Source organism: Falco biarmicus, chromosome 5 (genome assembly GCF_023638135.1).
Source record: "Falco biarmicus isolate bFalBia1 chromosome 5, bFalBia1.pri, whole genome shotgun sequence".
Lineage (NCBI taxonomy): Eukaryota > Metazoa > Chordata > Aves > Falconiformes > Falconidae > Falco > Falco biarmicus.
In genome coordinates, this window is record NC_079292.1 from 67,529,058 (window position 1) to 67,549,491 (window position 20,434).

General features: G+C 43.7%; 1 protein-coding gene across 10 annotated transcripts in view; it reads left to right on the plus strand.

The window, feature by feature from the left end:
* The window catches only part of LOC130150316 (zinc finger protein 501-like), a 46,476-nt gene that overhangs the window by 6,866 nt on the left and 19,176 nt on the right, over nt 1–20,434 (plus strand). For 6 of the 10 annotated variants that reach the window (XM_056341153.1, XM_056341156.1, XM_056341154.1 and 3 more), the window contains exons 2-3: nt 7,457–7,619; nt 15,181–19,169. The exons of 1 other annotated variant lie outside the window; for it this stretch is intronic. The gene's annotated coding sequence lies outside the window, so the exon portion shown is untranslated. Of the gene's footprint in view, nt 1–5,225; nt 5,281–7,456; nt 7,620–7,647; nt 19,170–20,434 lie in introns of those variants that run through there. 3 more of the 10 variants (XM_056341160.1, XM_056341158.1, XM_056341161.1) reach the window with 3 other exon arrangements.

Consider the following 20,434-nt stretch of genomic DNA (forward strand, 5'->3'; position numbering starts at 1 on the left):
TAGTTCCCCTGAACTAGCAGCACTGTAAATTGCAGTATTTTGTCAGGGTGCTGTTGCTGATGACTGACTTGTCGTGTTATAACTAACTTTAAAAAACTGCTCTGCCATCGTGACAGCAAATGTGTTGGGGTTTTAGCTCAAAGATGTGATTTCCCTGGAGTGTCTTCAGCTGTGCAAATACAGCAGCTTAGGGTTTGTAATTCAGTGCTGTATCCCAGACCAGGGAGGCTTCCTATTGTGAAAATGGGCACAGTATTAGGTGAATAACATACTCACTGAAACCACCTTCAAAGATGTGGGGGTAGGATGGGTCATCATGCCTGCCCTTGGTAGTAGGGAGCCTGGGAGAAGAAAACCTGTTCCTAGGTCTCCTGACATGCCAGTAACTACTTGTATCTGGAAAGAGGATATACTGTCCAGTGAAGTGACAGCCCCATCCCCAGCATGGTCCTGCCCATGCCTTGGGAGACTGGCAGAGCTGCACACTGGCAGTCTTATACTTTAAATTTCCCTGGGAGAGGAGTATCAGGAAAGCTTCTGGTAAAGCTGAAGGACAGCAATTAATATTCATCTGATTATTTTCTCTTTACTGACCTAGAAATGGGCAGCCAAGTACTAAGGGGCATAACTATTGACCTGGTAAGGAAGGTGTCACCATGTAAAATAACTTGGACTTCCAGTGCATGGATCTGCTGTTTATGTTGTCCCTGGATATCTGCTGCATGGTCTCCTTTGGGACCATCTGTTTGATGCAGAGACATGTGGTAAAAGAGTGCCCCGATCCAGGGTGAGGTGCAGCACTTTGCACAGAGGAGTTTTCCCTCTCCATCTTTTTACAAGCAAGTCTGGCTCTTATTATAAATATACCCCCTGGGAGAAAGGGAACAGCAGAACCAAGAATTATTTGTACCTTTTGAAGAAAGAGGCACTGGGATACTGAAGGAGGCGGCATAGATGGTGGGGGAAAGCAGAGTTGCATAATTAGAGGCTGACAAGTAATTTCCAAAAGCGTGGACCCTAATGAGCTCTTTTCTTTAGTTCTAGACTTGTTTGAAGCAAGAGTAAATCATAAATTAGCCTACCCAGCGTTGCTTTTTGGGGAAATAGCTCTGCTCTTCAGGGCAGCGGCTTTACCACACTGCAAATATTACTTTGGAGTCATCCCTTCAGAAATATCTTGTGCACAAATCCCACAGCACTGATGTTTTTCTGCTTAAAGAGGGTACAATAAGTGTATACTGCACCAGTTGTAACTCTTCTATGCTGTTTGACTACAATGCCAACACAGGAGGAAGTTCTTCTGACCACCAACTCCTCCACCAGCCCAAGCTGCAGTTCAAGATAACCTGGCTTTCTCATTCTATGGGCTCTGGGGTTTGGATGTGAAGGTCTGGAGGGAGAGGGAGGGTTCCTACCTTGAACTAGCTGGATGTGCTTGAATGCTGTGTGCGAGTTTTTTATGACAGAAGAAATGGGACTATGAAATCCCAAAGAGCCTTCTCATTAAAATTTCTCAAGTAGCCAGGAACACAGAGCATCCTCACACTGTTAGAAATGTCATTCTATTAGCAGTTACTGCATGAAGTTGATTGTCCTATCAAAGAGGCATGTTCTACTTAATTGCAATGGAGATGTTATCCTGGTTTGCAGTTCTCACTCTGGATTTTTTTCCTTTTTGCTTAAAAATCGTTTAGCAAGAAACAAGCTGTCGATTTTACAAGTAAGGGTTTTTTTAATTTTAGCAAGTGCTGGATTAAGATGAGTGGCATGAAGTTTTGATTGGTATTTTTTTTAAGGAAAAAAATACAAACAAAAATCAACATTTACATTACTTTTTTCCCAGAATAGCTCAGGCTTAATATTGGGGCTCATATTTCTTCCTTTTAATGCTCTAAGTAGCCTGTCACGTTTGTATATGGGCTGAAAGGCCTCCAAGAAGAATCTGTAACATTTGACATTAAAACTGACAAATTCAAAAGCAGATCAGTATGTCCTTGAAGCAAGATAGCCTGAACTAGCTGAAAGCTGCATTTTAGTGTCTACATTTCCTTGCAAGAGTCAGTTGTTTGTGTGTGTGTTTTCTTTGGATACAGAACGAATGCACCCACACACAAATAAGGATCAGTTGCTATTTTTCTTCTCAAGATACGCACAGGATTTGATCTATGTTTGCTGTACTCTCTATTCTCCCTTTGTTTAGTGATGTTTATATAATTGCTGCTTTTCTGATTAAAGTGCATGAGTACAGGCTGAAAGTTTGACACAAGACAGCCAACACTACTTAATTGCCTGCAGCTCAGCTCTAGCTGTGGCACATCTCTTTGCAGCTGACTTGTGAGAAAGTTTGGGAGAGAAACGATGCCCTTTTTATTTATGCTTTTTCTCCAGCGAAATTGCTCTGTGAATTTTTATTGCCTAATGGTTTCTCTGACCCTTTTAAAACTGTTTTAGCTCTTCACCAAGAGACTATTTTATATAAGACTTGGGCCAGTAAACCATTTCTGTGATCTGGGAAGTGATATCCTTCCTTCACAGAGCAATCCATTTTGAAATTAGCTGGGCCTGCCTGCTCCAGAACTCACAGTTGCTTGGCTGCTAGTCCTGAATGGACCTATTAAATGCCATATTTCTGTTAAAAAAGCAGCAAAAATCTATTGCTGACTAGCAGGTCCTGAAATTCATGCATATCAAGGGTAGCATAAATAGTTTCAGTATGTGATTTTTTGAGAGAATAGTGGTCTCTGGCTCAGTAAATACTAACTTCTATCCACTCTATTGAAAAAGGTGATTATATAAGGTGGAAATCACCCGGGGCTTTAGCAGAACTGGGAGGAACTGGCTTCTCTTCTGTTCAAAATATCTTTTAAAATTGACAACACTTAGTGATATGGTTATTACTTGACTTGTCCTGTACTAAGCTATGTCCAGCCTTGTTGTCCTTCTCTCATGTGGTTCCAAAGCATGGTCTGAAGCTCCAGGTCCTTTCTCTCCCTTGTCGAAGACATCTCAGAAATGTTATCACCCTATGTCACCCCCACTGTTGTTCAGGGGAAGTGAATTTCCTTCTGGAAATCTACGTGTCTGCTCACTATGGCAAATTGTAGTGGCAGGCTCTTGGCAAGTGATGTGCTGCTTTCCACTGCTTTCAGATATATGTTTCCAGCACGAACCCAAAACTATATTTAACTTGCATTTGTATATGAGATTTAGTACTTAGAGAGGGACAGGACACCTGGAACACCACAAGGTATGGTGAATAATCCCAAAGAAAAGGCACGAAGAGTGTGTGCTGTAGGCAGAGAATGGGGACTCATGTGTAAGCCTGACAGCAGGAGCATACCACGCTCTAAAATCATTATGGTCTCCATGTTCACATTTGCAAACAAAGAAGTAGGTTCCAGAAAGGGAGGGCACAGAAGTTTTATTTGGGAGTGAGAGGTCTTTAGCCCCCTCAGTAGGTTGGAGAGCAGAACTAGGTCCTGTAGACTTACAGTTGGTCATCAGAGAAGACAGTCAATGGCAGGTGTCCTAGGGTCCCTAACCACTGCTGTTTCGTCCTTTCTTGCCCTGATTGTGGAGGGGAATCCTACTTAATGGCAACTGTGGATTGTGCTCAAACTGAGTTTCAGATCTTTGTGATACAGAGCTACCCTAAATGCCAATGTCAGTGCTTGGCCCCAATCCTTATGGGAGAACTAGGTTTCTGCTGTCATGTGTCCTGTGGACACATTCCCCGTTGTATGTGATGGCACCACTCACAAACACTGCTTCCTGAGGAACTGGAAGTGGTCAGGAAACTGGCGCCAGGACCTTTCCTTTGTTGGTGGTCTACTGTTGGCATTGCACGAGGTGGAAAAGGAGCTTATGCTGCTGTGAGCGCAGCTCTGCCTGGGATATCTGGTAATGAAGCCAGTTGGGAGGGAGCTATTCAGGAAATTGCCCCCATTGAAGGGTTTTAATTTGTGTTGAATTCCTCTAGTATTTGTCCCTCTCCTCTCCCAGCAGTCTCTCAGGGAAACACTGTTCCTGTGAAAAGCCAGAGGAGCACCTTACTCTACCACTCCTTTCTCTAGCTCAGTATGTATGTTTCCACCAAAGCCAAGCCACTAAGTTTAGCAAAAGCATGTGCTGTAGCCTACACCTCCCTTGTAGGTCCCTGGGAGATCTACTCAGGGGTGACCAGGCTGGAGATACCAGTGCAGTCCAGTACTGTTCAGGAGTCTAGGGGCTGCTGGTGCCTTGTTCAGCTGTTGGAGCCTTTCAGAGTGGTGGGGCAGAAGAGAGGATGCACCCACCTGGCTTGCAAGAGCTAACGTCTTAACAAATGCAACAGTCTCAGTTATACCGGGTATTTCTCAGAGTAGAAAACTGATTTAGCTGCTTGAGGGATTTTCTTGTCTGCCTCTGTTTTATTAAGCTCATTTTTCTTTTCTCCTGGCCTGTGACAGCAGAAATAGTCTTCATGGGAGAGAGAAGATGAGTGTGTGCGTGCACATAGGAAGGAGCTGGGGAATAGCTGCTGGGCTGCTTGTTGTGTGAAGGATGCTGTACAGTTTGGGTTCAATGCAGACCACCCTTGTCCTGTGGTTGCCACACAAGGCTGCACAAAAGCCCTTTATTTTTTCTTTTTTTCCCCTCAGCTCTTCCATCCTGCTTTGACTAAAGGCAAGTGAGCTGCAGGTTTCCTTAAAGCTGAGGGTTTTATTTCCCAGAGTTACAAGCAATAGCGAAAGGCTCCTCACGGGTGGATGTCACGTTGCTAACGTACATGACAGGCTGCACACTGCAATGTGTCTGTACCTCTGCGGTACAGAGGGAAGCCCTGCCAGTTCTTGCTGCCCTCTACCTGCTCTTGCTGCTGTTTCCAGCTGATGAAGTCTGCTCCTTGCATCTAGGTGCTGCTGGGTGTTGAGAGAATCTGCAGCACGGGAAGGAAAAATGTGTCTTTACGGTCTGTGGCACAGCGTGCTGCATGGTTAGATGTCTGCTGTCCCTCTTTAGAGCAGCTTCGCTCCCAAACAGTGCCAGGTGACAACGTGCTTGTCATTGCAATGGTGTGTACACTTTGCTCTTCTTGCTGGATTTGGGTGGTCGCAGCTGCTCGGTGCATTCGGTCACAGTCCTGATTTTAAAAATGCATGCACTTCAGTGTACGGAGAAATTACACTGAGAAATGTTCTAGCTCATGTCACTGATGTTTATCTTCAGGCTTCCTGTGGGTATTTCCTCACTCTCCTCCTCTGCTGCCACCACATGGACATGTCCCTGTATTCATTTAAGGTTTGTATAAATCTTTGAGAATAATATGCTCTAGACTTGATTGTATTGCAGTTTTTAAACTGTATAAACATGTTTCTTCATTTGCTGTCAAATTCAGCTGGGAGGTAATTGACACCTTAAAATAACAAAACAAGGAGAGAAAATCTCCATCGTGCTTTTCTGTCCCATTGTTCTATTGAAAGCCTTCCAAAGGGTATGCATTTTTCACACTCTAGAAAAGGTTATGTAGAGTAATTGAGTGTGCATAGCAAGTAACAGATCTCAGAAGTTTCACAGACATCTCAATCAAAAGCCAGGCTCAAGCCTGAGCAAAATTTTTCCAAAGGGCTGTTTATGAGGCAATTATATGCAGAAGAATCTGTGTCACTGAGGATTGATTGACTGGCTTTTACGTGCCATACATGCAGCTCTGAAAATTTCACTTGGGACTTGACATCATTTATGCACTCCTGGAAATACTATTTTGAGTGCAGAACTCTATTAAAACTGCCAACATGGAGTTCTGGAGGAAAAGAGAGACTAATGAAGATGTCTGGAGCAGCTCTTACAGTTTAATGACGGAACAGCATTGGTGCAACAGTGCAGCCTGGATCCTGTTTGCTTTGGGGCTTATTCAGGCCAGAGCCAAGTGGATAACTGTATTGGAATTTGGACACAGACAAGGATGATCAAACTTTAGATTAAACTATAACTTATTTTCCTATATTTCTTCATCCATAACCTTCAGCATCAAATTAATAGTTCGTTATCTGCTGCTATATAGAAAAGCAGCATATAAATACAACTCTGATAAAAGTGGTGGCATCATGCTGGGGCGGGTTCTGAACCTTAGATTTTGTGAGGTTGACTTGTTTCAGTATTAGACATGAGCAGAACACTCAGCAAGTCCTTACTTTCCCTAGTGATAGGGTATCAGAAGGGAAAAGAACAGTACTCTTTCCCTCAGCAATGAAATGTTGAAAAGCAATATGTGGATTGGGGTGGGGGGCTGATCTTCTCCCCTGTCCCTTCAGTGCAGGATGCAGTTCAGAGGTAGCTGCTGGAAGTAAACATCTAGGAGCGCTTTCTCCTTGCTTTGTATTACAGAACAGCCTTGTGACCGGCTGGAGCAGTCTCATTTGATCACTTTACAGTCCTCCTAGGGGAAAGAAGGTTAAATGAGACGCAGACTTTAAATGCATCGAATGCAATTCTAGGTGTATGGAAAGCTGTGCTGAGTCCACCTGTCCACAGTGGTATATCAGCTGTCAGGGCAGATCACAGCCAAATTCAGTCCTTTATATTAGCCACATAGCAGGATGTTCAGTGTGGTTACAGTATCTAAAATAATAACTAAATCTCATGTGGTTTTATCCATTACAGTAGGTCTGACAGAGCAAAGTTTGGCCTCGGGGCTGTGAAGTCCAGGTGACAATACGAAAGAGAATTGCTATTCAGTCTTGGAGAATCAAGAATGACTCTTTCCATTTTCTCTCTCTTTCCTCCCTCTACTGGCCAACAAAATAAAATCATAAAGCACTCTTGAGTTCTTCTGCGTTTCAGAGACACCCTACCCTAGAATTCAGCAAAACTTCCAGCTCTGACTTATGTTGAAGGCAAAATTAAGATGAGCAAAAATAGGTGCATCAAAGACCTACCCGAGGTTTCCCTGCTGTTCTGGGGCTAACCTTGGTTTCAGCCCTGAGCTAGCATCTGTCACAGGAATGCTCTAAAAAGACCTGTGTCTATGACTGCCTTGGAAAATGCCTTGAGAGTGAGCCTGCTGCATCTGGCTGACCGTTATCACCCCAGAACTGCAGAATGTGAAACACACCTGTGTGAAGGCACCTCTGGAGGTCTCCAGTCCAGCCCCTGCCCAGAGCAGGGTCACCTCGAGCAGGTTGCCAAGGGCTGGCATCTAGAATATCTCCAAGGATGGGGACTCCCCAACTCTGGGCAGCCTGTTCCCAGTGTCTGACCATTCTCACGGTAAAAATGCTTTTTCTTATGTTTAATTGGGATTTCCTGTGTTTCAGTTAGTGCCCGTTGCGTCTCATCCTTCCAGCAGGCACCACTGAGAATTGCCTGGCTCTGTCTTCTTTACTGCCTCCTATCAATTATTTATCCACATGAATAAGATGCCACTGAGTCTTCTCTTCTCCAGGTTGTATTGATGCATGGAGTTGTTCCTCCCCAGGTGCAAGATTTTGAACTTCCCCTTGTTGAACTTCACGAGGTTCCTGCCAGCCCATTTCTCCAGCCTTTTGAGGTCCCCCTGGATAGCAGCGTGATCCTCTGGCAAAGCAACCACTCCTCTTGGCTTTGGATCATCTGAGGGTGCACTCTGCCGCCTCGTCCAGGTCAGTAATGAAGATGTTAAAAACTATTGCTCCCACTGTGAACCCCTGGGGTCTGCTGCTAGGAGCTGGCCTCCATCCGGAGGGTAAAAATTAAAACCACATCTCTTCTAGCAGCTGTGCATTGTCCCATGTAGTGCACAGATCAAGGACAAGAAAACGAATTTGCTGTTGGAAGCCATGCTGCTTCCCCTCGGAGAGGAAAATCTGGCCAAAGAATAAAGCTTCTAACCCAGCTGATGTGGGAGATCATGACAAATTCTTTTGCTAGCCGTTTTCCTTAGATCTTGAGATCTCACTATGCAACTCATTAGTAACCTTGATTGGAAACATACCTCAGCCTTTACTAGATGTGTCCACCTCTGCAGTCTGTATCATACCTGTTCCCTTGACTAGGAGAGTCACTATTCGTGGGAATACAACCTGCGTCATTCTACTCCTTCTAGAAGATTTTGAGGATGCTAACAGGAATCCTTGCAAATATCCGCTATTGGTGCTAAATGCTTTTACACCCCAGAGTTTTGCACTTTTCCTTCTGTATTGCCTACAAGTTTATATTTTCTGAAAAGCAAGCTCTGAGTATAAAATAAGATGATATAGCAACAAACACTTTTTAAAGTCTGCTCCTGCTCAAAGAATGCTGTCCAGCTGCATTAAGAGAAATATGACCTTCTTAAAGCTGCTCACCCCCTGACAGAAGAAAGCTATATTCTGTTCTGCCTTAGACAATTTCGTAGCAGCCATTTCAAAAACAGCCTTCGGCACCTTAAAAGAAAACATGCTTTTGACAAGGCTGCTAAAAAAAAAGACCCTCATAAAAAGCACGAGTAATAAAAAGTATTCTCTTAAAACAGCTGGTGAAATAATGGGAGGTATACTGGACTGAGGTTAAATTTTGCTGTCTTTCTGATTACTGGCACCTCAATGCATAGTTTTTTCTCTCTCTCCTGGTCTGTGTGGAAGTTATTAGGAACAGATCTGCTTTCAGTTTAGTATACTCTTTAGACAGACAGTGAGAAAAGCCATCTTTAACCATCTCTTTCACCCTCAGGAGAGCTCTTTGTCTTTCTTTCTAGCTTCTTCTAAGGTTTTCATCTCTGGCACACTAGATGTTTCACAGCTTTTCTTCTGAGAGGCTTACAAGTATTCTGTGTATTGTGGTAAGATGCATTTCTTCAGACTTCTTGAAATCTTCCGCATAGCAGATTCACCCCACTGTTGAAAACTGTTTTGAAGACATAACCTACAATACCTTTGGCAATGTTTTATGGGGCTATTTTAATACAGCACTTGCTTAGTAGTCTCTACCTCTTGTTCTTCCCAAACTGCAGTTTTTCAAAGCACAACAGCCCTGTCTTCATAGATCACAGACAATATCATATACTAAGGAGAAATATCCCATGCAGGCTACAAGATTGCTTAGATCTTCACTATCTTCATAATCTTCGCTATCACAATACTTGCTGGTCTGAGGTGGTTGGTTGTTTTTTTGGTTTTTTTTTAATTCTGCAGATGTTTGTGGGGACAGAGTTCAATCATCATCTTGCCAAAATAAAAATTAAATATCTTGGTTCTGATCTGAAATGACTGCAGTGAACTGGTGCCAGTAGGATGTCTACTAACAAGAATATAATATGGATAGTCATAAGCAGTGGTAACAAATTCTTTGACTTTTTTGTCCTGGATAAGTATGCAATGCGACACCACTGCAGAGGGCCCCTCAAATGCTGGTATTCTGCAGTGCCTGTTTATGGTTTCAAAAAGTTGAATCCTTTGGAAACATCTGCATAAAAAGGAATATAAAGGATTTTGTGCTGCAGTGGTGTCCATTGGATGATACACGGATGAAAAATGCCCAAGTGCTATCCAAAGCTTTCAGGTTAGTTTCTCTCCAAGCACATCATCTGTCAGATGACGAGCTCTGAAGTTATGGGCTGCCACGTTAAACGTTGCAGAAGTAATCCCTGGAAGACTAAACAAAAGACACAACTATTTCTTACCCGTATAAGAGATTCCAAAAAACTGTGTTTTCCAGTCATAGGGCTGGTGTGTTTCCAATACACTTGCTTCCCGAGAGATCCAAGGGTGTAACTAACTGCACTGGAAAAGCAGATTTCGCATTTTGTTGGAATACCTAGGTGCTGACTTTGCTGGGAAAAGTGATGGAAACCTCCCTGTTACATGTTTGTTCTGGAAAGCATCACATCCGAGTGTTGCAGACATGGGAAATACCCTCCCACATATGGGATTTAGGAAGTCGTTCCAATCAACTCAGCAATAACCACTGCCTCCTCCCCTTTCTGTTTCTAGAGGTACAACTCTCTCAGGCCAGCGAACATGCTGTTTGGCATGAGTGCTCTGTGCTTCTTCAGTGTAAAAATAACCACGAATCACCCCACCTTTGTAGTCTTTTGATAAGTGATTCTCTGTGACAGGTTCATGCTTTCAGTCACCGTGAAAATGTCATCAGTGAACAACTGTCCATAAACTAACTTACTTGATGGTTCCTTTGGATTTAGATACTTTCAGATGGTCTCTTTTCTTAAGAAGACAGAGTACCTTTTTTTTTTTTAAAACAAAACAAAACTTTCCATAAATAGTTTCCCAAGCCTTCTGGAAGTATGCGGTAGTTGTACCCTCAAGGTTGCTGTACACATTTCTGTCAGAGCTGCAGTTAGCTCTGGTATGTAAACATTGCTAACATATCCATGCAGCAAGAAGTATTGTGGGTTGTGAAATACCTCTGCATCCTAGATTTTAAAGCACTGTTACATTGCTTTACAGTGTCAACTCTGACTTTATCATGGGTAGCAAAGGGGTGAATGAGATGGTTGGGCATCTTGTTTGGAGACTCGTTTGCAATTTTTTTAATCCTAATGGAACTGTAATTGAGACACGCAAAAATGGAACCTGCCTAAGTAGTGGCAACGCAGTGCATCTTGTCATTTAGCTAAAGACTCAGCTCAGGCATATTTAGACAGAGCTGCTACCACTGCTGTGATGGTCTGAGGACTGGCCAACCCAGTCTGCTTTTGTACATCCACATCTGAAACAGTAATTCTGTTTCTCTTCAAATTTATTTGTGCCATCTAGGGACAAAGCTGTGAAAGCCCTGCTCCTGCCTGTCATTTTTCAAGACCTTAGTTTGTTTTTAGTTTCTTGCAAAAGAGCACTTGCCCTTCCAGCAATATCAGGTTTGTAATATGTTTTCTTCAGCAGTGACACTTAACCTTTCTCAGAACCACTGCTATTATAAATATATGGTGCTTTTCAAATATGCGGTAAAAATCACCCTATAAAACATGATTTATTAACCATGTGTGGAGGCCAAATATCTTACAATAGTATTTTGCTCCCTAGTTATCCAGAACTCTTCTCATCTGAGCAAGAACAGCACTCAGCTGCATACAACACACTCTGGGGCATGAGGGTCAACACTTGGCTCTCAGCAACCCAGAGGTCAAAAATCTGCCAGGCAGTGGAATGGAAACCTAGGTCCTTCTAAGAAATCAAGACTGTTCCCTTTAAGGTACAAAAGAAGAGTGCCAGCTACTGGATGGCATCTGTGTAACCTGATAGGTAGGGGGGGGATGTGAATGGGGACAGGTGTGACCTGCAAACAGGATGGGGTGGCTTGGTTGTGCATCAGGTGTTTTGCACACATCTGGAGGGCCTTATGGCTTTGCTGGGAAAAAGCGTGATGTCCTCAGCAGAACATGGCGCTGGGCACTGGGAATCTTGCATGGTCCACCAGACCCTGTCTACATGAGAACTTCTTAGAGAGAAGGAAGCACATTCAATGCAGAGTGGGTTTAAGTCTGGTTTCCAAAGGAAACAAAGCTTTTCCAAGCACAACATTTTTGTTTGTCCACATTTGCTGCTGCTTTACCAGCTACTCCCTCATCATTTGTCCACTCGTTTACTCATTTAACCAGATTTGACTGGGGGAGGGTGGTACAGAGGGTATGAAGTCGTAGGTTTTGGTGGCTGTGTCACTGGGTGATATAATGATTGTACTTTTGGTAGATGCAAATGAGATCCACCACCGAGGGAAAGGCTTACGTTTTGCTGCTAGCCATTAGCTACTGATACATAAGCTGTACAGCCCAGCTCAAACCACCCCCAGCAGATGTGGTTTCTAGCCCAAAAAGGAAGGAAGGAAAGGCTAGAAGAATAGCAGGAAAGAGGAGGGAGCAAAGGGTGCTGTGAGGGATGTTTAGAGGATAGGACAGGGTTAGAAGGACCATATGGGAAGAGAAAGGAATGGGAATGATGTGACCAAATGGGAAAACCCAGTTTCATTAATTGTGCTTTCACAGGTGCTTGCTGTTTGTGTCAGTGGCCCTCGGGGTGCCATTTCAGCTGACAGAAGTTGCTATGTTTCCAAAAGAAAGGAAAAGGATCAGATAATTTAGATTTATTTTCTATTTATCCTGAGACACATTCTGGCATCTGCAAATCTAGGTTTTGCTTTAAGCTGCCTTTTCTGCCCTCATTTTCCTTTTTATGAAGGTCTGCAAAGTGACAGAGACCCTTTACTTGCTGTCAGTCATTTCCAGGGAACTAACTTTCTGCTTCCTTGCTCTGTAAAGTCACTATTTTGTGTGTCCATTTTTTGGCATGTGTGCTACCCTCTGTCATTTTCTACCAGGCTTGTTTTATGTGTGTGTTTCTTTTTTTCTGTCTCTCTTCTCCTTTTCTATGTTCTGTTGTTCCTTCATTTCACACATCTTTTTTCTGCCTCTTGTCTTCCTGTCATCTGCCACTTCCATTTCAAAATGCCTCTCTTCTACCCACTAGAAGAACAAGTTCAACTAGATCAGGTTGCCAAACTGGCTTTTGAATTTCTCTAAGGATGGAGAGTCTCCATCATCTCTGGGCAACCTTCTCCAGTATCTGACCACCCTCGTGATGGTATTTTTCTTCATTACATCTAAGCAGAACTTCCCACATCACAACTTGTCCATTGCCTCTCATCCTGTCACCATGCACCTCCAAGAGCCTGGCTCTGTCTTCTCCGTATCCTCCAACCAGGTAGCTGCAACCAGCACTGAAGTCACCCCTGAGCCTTTTTTCCTCCAGTCTGCAGAGACGTGGCTTTCTCAGCCACCCCTCATGCCACAGGGGCTCCAGCCCCCTGACCATCTTGGTGGCCCTGCATTAGACTTGCTAGGTATGGCTATGTTTCTCTTGGAATGGGAAGACCAAAACTGGACGTGGTACCCAGAGGTGGCCTCACAGGCATTGTATAGAGGGGAAGGATCACACCCACTGGCAAGGCTCTTCCGAACACAGCCCAGGAGTCTGTTGGCCACCTTTGCTGCAAGGATGCACTGCTGGCTCATGGCCAGTTTGTTCACCAGATCCCCAGGGCCTGTTCTACAGAGCTCCTTCCCAGCCCATCAGCCCCAGGCTATGCTGGTGCATGGGGTCACCTCTGCCCAGGTGCAGGACCTTCGTTTGCTTTTGTTGAACTTCATGTGGTTCCTGATGGCCCGTTTCTCCAGCCTGAGCATGCCCCTCTGAGTGGCAGCCCTGCCCTCCTGCAGGGACTGTGCTACCACTATTACCAGCTCGATTTTGGACCAGGTCATCTTACTCCTTCCAGCATGGTGGCCCAGATGATTTTCTATTCAACCTACATCCTGCTTATTGAGTCCGTATCTCACCAGTTTTGCTGTAAGGACCTTGTTGAAAGCTCTGCTACAGTTAAGGAAACAGCATCAACCACACTACATCCACAGAAGCCAGTCACTGCATCACAGGCAGCAATCATAGACATGGTCAGGCTTTGGTAAGTCCAAGGTCTAGTCACCTTATTATTCATGTGCTGGGATTTGCTTATCAGCCTTCCCAGGGATGGAGGTTGTCTGACTGATCTGTCTGTCCCTGGATCATCCATCATCCTTCCTGCTCTTCTTGACGATGAGTATGACGCTTGTCTTTTTCCCGTCACCAGGAACCTCCCAATCTCCAAGATATTTGATGGTGATGGAGTGGTCTCATAAAAATATTGGCCACTTCCCTCCTCATCCTGGGAAGCTGATCTTCCTTTTCTCATCTTTTACCCATTTTCTGCCTCCGTTTTTTGTTTTCCTATCTAAAATACCTGGGTTTTCTCCTGTTTTTTCACTCCTGCATCTACAAAATTTCACAGTTTCCCTGTTTAATTTCTCATTTATATCTCTCTCTCTCTGTCTGGGTTCTCTTCTCTTTTCTGTGTCTTTTCCTCAGGTGAATGATGACATCGAGCCATTCAAAAAAGAACTCCTACAGAGAAGTCAGATTTAAAGTTTTCATACAGGATTTTTCCTCACACTGGGCACTACTACACTCAAATAGTTGTTCTTAAATATTACCTCTTTTTCTCTCCAAGGAGCCATAACACGAAAAGATGTTTAAACAAACAGGCACCCACCTGAGCACCACTAACTTGGGCTTATCTCCCCGATCATACTTCTTTTTTAATGAAAACCTGCTGGCTGCCTCAAAAGATGTTTTCTAAACAAGAACAGAACAGCCCCTTAGAGAGATGACCTTTACAGTTTTATACACATAAATTTATGACTGCATCATACTTCTAAGAAAAGTTTTTCTTATGCTTTTCTCTTCTGCAAAGCACCCTTTCCACAGATTAGTTTTAAGCTTTCATTACAAAAATGAAAAAATCTGTAAAACAAGTAATAAAATGAAATGATCCTGATTTAGTAATGTTAAGGGGCATAGTCAAGCTATGTGGAATCTGATCTTCAAAGTCTAGCCATGGTGTAAGCACTTAAGAAGATCACATAAAAACAGGTGAATCAGGAAAAAAAAAAAAGTGAAATGAGGTGTGTGTTTAAAAGATTTGGGAAACATCATCATAGGGAGACATCAGCTCACCCAGCTGGAGACTCTCACATTGCCCCTGCTTTGAATGGGTAACAGGATTTTTTCTTAAGACTGGCTGTTTTCAGGGTAAGATTTGGGGTTCCACGTGCACCCACAGTATTCTTGTAGCATCACACACACCCCCCCATACTAATGCACCGCACCATCTAAGGACACTTTTGAATTTCCGCTCCCTCACCCAAATGGGAGAAATCAGAGTCCCAAAAGGAGCTCTCAGGTTTTAGAGGCTCTCAGGCTGGCCTAGTTGTGGGTAAGGTGCTTAGATGGAAAGTCAGCATTAAATATTTTCTCATCTTCAAACCAGTTCATCTCTTCATTGTCTCAGGAGGAAGACAGCTTTATGCCTAGCCAGAAAAAAGAACTGGGGATATCAAGTATCTGCACGTTTAAACGTTACCAGCCGTTTCCTCTAATTTGTTGCATTAAATTGCTGATGGAGGAAAAGAACAGGATTTACCTGCATAAACGTAAAGACTATTTCTGCTACTAACTTTTTTTTTTCAGACCTCTGAAGATTTTGCTTTCTTCCCTCTCTCTTTTCCCCATCCCAAAATCTCCCTTATTTCTCTCTGCATTGGCTTTGGCGTCGACTGTCTCTTACATCTTTCATTACAACAGTGGGGTTTTTTTCCCCCTCACCTGCTGGTTACTTCTTTTAAATTCCCTATTGCAGAGAAGAAAGTGGTTTTCATTTGGAAGGAACTCCAGCACTGAGACATCCAGAAGCTCCTAATCATTAGGATCTGCAACTCAGGTTTTTAGTTTTTTCTCCTGCTTCGTCTAAAGACTTGTGCTCTCCAAAAAAAGCACTGCTCCTATATGGGAATGCAACTTGCTCAAATGTCATCCAACACCACGCCGCACACTGAGGGTCCATAGGCAAGTTAGAGGCTGCATTAGAGTATATCTATTGCATTGTGCTGAGAGTGCCTTAAATACGAAAGGTAAGAGTTGAGACCAATTATGTTTGTGAAGTGTTGCCTTGGGTGTGAATTAGTCCTTAATAATGTTTCTATCATTTTTGGGAGGATAAATTCAACTTTTATTGTTGACTCAAAAATCTGCCCACTTTGTGGGAGCGTGGGGCACCCACAGCCCCCTCCTCTCATGGTGCCTCCAGGCAGTGAATAACAGAGCAGCTTCTCTGCAATGCAGTGATGGTTGCATGTGCAGGAGGTACTGCTGCAGATGGGTGCGTTATGGTCCCTTCTCCTCCTCATGGACTCAGAAGAGAAGAAAGAATAATGATACTGAACTGCAGAGCTCTTCTGAAGATACCACATATGCTCTTCTGCAGGGTGTACTTCCTTACTACTGTCTCTTGGCCTGCTTTCCCTCACCATTATGGTCTGTGAGCTGTTGTGGTAGCCTTTGCTTGAGGAGACCACCCCAGTTCCAATTGCTCAGACTCCCTCACTTCTGCAGGTATTTCACAGAAAGGTCAGGGTTGGAAGGGATCTCTGGAGATCACCTAGTCCAACCTCCTGCTAAAGCAGGCTCACCCAGAGCAGGCTGCACAGAGTCGCATCCAGGTGGGTTTTGAATGTCTCCAGAGAAGGAGACCCCACAGCCTCTCTGGGCAGCCTGTTCCAGCGCTCTGTCATCCCCAAAGTAAAGAAGTTCTTCCTCACATTCAGATGGAATTTCCTGTGTGGTGCTTCGTGCCCAAGCTATTTGTAGCCTCTCCCCTTTTGGTTTCTGTGAGCAGTGACTCCCTGAGGGCTCCCAAGGTCCACGTGCTCAGCAGTGCTTTACTGTGCCACAGAGTCCCCCCAGCTGTCACCGCTGCAGAGCAGCTCCTCCTCACACAGCCTTCCACAGCCCCGAGTGCCCTCACAGCTAGGTGGGTGCAGGCACTGCAGAGAGAGGCGAAGGAACGGGGGAGCGACTGACACCCTAACACAGGCAGGAATCGCTCTACAACAGCCCACCCTTCCCTGGGCTTCAGCAATAGCCACAGGCACACACACCCCCCGCAGAAGGCATGTGCGGCACTGTGGGCACGCGCAACTCCGTGCTGGCTCCTCACCCACGGCTCGTGCTTTGCTCATCTCTCTGTGTGGAGGACTTCACGTCAGGTGTTGCTGCTAGAGGGGCTGGACTCAGGACCTTTTGTAGAACGTATCTCCTGGGAGAGAACATGGCTTTACAATGTCACCACATGGCAGGCTTAATATTGCTCCCTCCTTTCAGAGTAAAAACCTCTTCTATTCTGCAGTGTATGTACGCATCCTCTCCTCCCTCCTGAGACCCCATTCTTTTTCACCTGTCTTCCAGGTGAACCATATCACTTTGGGGATGCAGGGGCACTAGGGTGGGTCCTGCCACCTGCAGTCACAGGGCAAAGGCACCCGTGTATCCGGTGAGATCCAGTCTGCCGTATTGCTGTAGCAGAGCACAGAGGGTGGTCAGCAAGCTGATGGGAGATGACTGTGGATCAGGAGCTTAACTAAGGATGCACAGCAGTAAAGGACATTGTTCTTCCACTGCTCTCTTTCTGTGGAGTAGGTGCCAGCCACCAGAAAGCTCTGTGTAGCTCTTTTTCAGTGCAATGCAAAGACAGGGTGTAGGTGTAAGTGTGTTTTGAGCATAGTAAGGTATTGCTATACAGCATGGCACTGCATGGCTAACTGGGTATAGAGCCGCTGCTAGCACTGGAGGAGCACCTGGGGATGTGCTTGTCATGTTGGTGGTGGATGCAGGCTTAGGATGCTTGAAACATAAAGCTGAACTCCAGCGTTGTTTGGGATTCCTGTACAGACATAGTAGCTGTGAACTAAATTGAGGATGGTTACTGCATGCCTTGGCCAGGATCACAGAAGACCTGAATGAGTGTGCGCTTCTCTGCTTAAGACCAGGATTAATACAGTGCAGACCCTAATTTGGATTCCAGGAGTGAAGGTCAAGAATCTATCCTTGCACAGCCAGGAGGGCTATTTGAGGCAAAAGTGAAACTGATTTGGGTTTAAAAGGGCTGTAAGTGAAGATAGGAGTAAATATGGAGAAAAATAATCTAAAATTTATTAGAAAGGAACCATTACCCAGCAGGCAGTAAACCACTAATATAGGCCATTGAATAACCATGAAAAGAAAATGAGAATGCTATGGTATATACAAACAAGAATCAGAACATTGCACTCCTGCAATGGTATTTTTTGCTTTGGTCCATGTGTCACTCTTTTGTGATCTAGGATTAGAAGCTGCTGTGAAAGACTAGAGATGTGCCCCATAACTTGGAAAAAACTCTGGATCAGGATCAATAACTATCAGAGGGATTTATACCAAAGTTCACCCTAGAAACACAGCACTGGGGACATATTTTAGGAGTGGAGTGCAAGCAGTACTTGTGTGGCAAATTACGTCACAGATACCAAACTGAAGGAAAAAAGATGGATTTTGTACTTGATGCTGGCATGGAAAAGCAAAATCTGGCGGTATACTTGCAATACCTGGAACATACGTGGCGGCAGTGGTTTTAATTACATAGATGGGGTTTACTGAATATATCAGTTTGGAGACTGTAGAGACATTCCCAAGGAATGGCTGTATCACAGACACCAAGTCACTGTACAAATTTTTACTATGTTTTTACAACTGTACAGTGGACTTTGCATCTTTAGTGACGTGGTCTGGGGATTTCTACTTGTAGTTCTCTGTTCAGCCCAGATTTGATACTGTATATAAGGCATATCTAACACGTGAATGAGAAAATAAAATGATCCATTCCACTTTGTCCTTGGAAATTTACAGAGGTTGTATTACCAAATACACCTGTGAACTCCTTAGACTTATGAATTAGTTCCAAGTCAGAGAAATAATTAATGTCTCACCAAGCTATACGTGAGACAATTAAATATTTTAAGAGTAAGAGCCTAACTGCTAGTTCAACCATTCAGCTTGGTAAGAATTCAGATTTAGAATATTGTGTGCAAACCTAAATATTCACAGAATTCCTGAGGGGAAGTGCTTTTAAGATAGCCCTCCTAACAACCAGGACGTTAAGCTTAATCTTGCACCCAGCTGTAATAATATCTACATTTCAAATAATTACATTGATGTCAACTGTTGCATAGGTAAATTATATATCAGACCTGCAATGCCATATAGAATAACTGGGTTTTTTACAACAAAGGTTTAGGAAAAGCAGAGTTTGAGATACTGCCTCCCTACCCCAAGGGGTGGGTACGGCTCGGTGTTAGTTTAGACCCTGGCTCGTTAGATGGTGACCTAAGAGGCAGGAACCACGAACAGTCCAAAAGTCAATGTTTTTTAGGCCTCTTAAACAGACCTTCCTGTAACAGTGTGCTGTGGCACTTTAGGTGTTGTAAGTGGTACACATGAGAGTATCTAAGAACCCATGGCTTTGGTTTTAAGTAAAGTGTGTTCTCCATCAGCAGAAGTCAAGGACTGAACTTCTCTCAGACACTGGTGATCTCCATAGCATTTCATGCTGCTGCTTTATAGAAATGTGCTACAGGTTACTGCCATGTGCATTATAATAGTGAAGCAATGCATATCTGAATGTGCAGTTATGAACCGATATTCATAGCTGTTGTTCACCTCAAAAAAAAAACCCAATCTGCCTCGCAGCTGGATCCAGCCTCTGCACCTCCCCTGTCCTGCATGTTCCCATGTCAGTCATCTTCAGTCCATGGAGTTATGGTAAGTCTCTGAGGGGGACCAGCTTTTCGCTATATGAAGTAATGTGCTGCAGGGGGATGTGACTGAAAGAAAGGATGGCTTTACAAGCAGCTGGTGGTGTGGGATGGAGAAGCAATGCTTCTCTTTTGGAATTCTTTTTACTTGTGAGACCTTACGTTTTTCTTCAGTCCTTTGTGTCTAAAATTATGTGACTTTGCACAAGAATCTCAGCTTTCAGAAATGGGAAAATTATGTTTTTATTCAATATATATGCATATAGAGGGGCTGAGGAAGGAGTTTTGAAGGGTGTGCTGGGGACAAAGAGATTAGAAGGGCTGTAAAGAAGATGACATTGCCTCCTTCAGAGGAGCAGTGAGAGCAGGTCTAAGCAAGTTAGGCACAGATATATATATACTTCCCCTGGTCTTATGCTCTTTGTTATATATTTAGTTTGTTACAGCTGCTGGAAACAAAGAGCCACTATTAGGTTTGAAAACATGACTTGTATAAGATAAGGGAACCCAGAAATACAATGCACATAAATATGAGGAGAGAGAATTGCTCTCAGAAATGTGGAATAAATTCGCAGAGGCACAGTAAAAGATGAGAGATTATAAAAAGGCATTAGGGCTGTCACTGTAAAGGAGTCAGGGAATTACACAGCAAGCTCACATTACCAATTCAAACTGGAGTTTGCTGTGAAGAATGGCCTGGTCTTTAGAGGTAACTGAATAGCAGTGCAAAGTGCATTGAAATCTGATATTCTTTGGAGAATTCAGCAGGTTTATATGGGTATAGAAAAATTTAAATGGTAAGCATGAGCTGTGTACATGTAGCAGCTTCATAAAACCTCAGAGATAAAGAAAATTGTAAAACTGAGCTATTTCTTCAAAATATCAACCTAGAAAAGAATAGAACTCATGCTGATAGATTAGGACACATTACAGCCATGGTTTGAAGTAAGCGTAGATATATTTATACTTTGCTTTTCTGGCAGAGACTACACTGCAATGTTGGATCATTATTTGCATTTCACTGTGGTTGTGCTATAGGGAATGTAGCATTAGAGCATCTCCTAACACACATATCTGCATGTGCCAGGCAGAGAACCACAGAATGGGGCTGAGTAATGAGCCATGGTTCAAAGAACAGGAATTTCAACCATTTTCAAGGGCTGACAGGGGAGATTCCACTGTGTAACATCTAGTCCCAGATATCCTGTATTGAAAGGTCTACGGAAAAATAGATTTAAGATCCTTGAGATTTCTTTAAAAAGCTACTGGCTC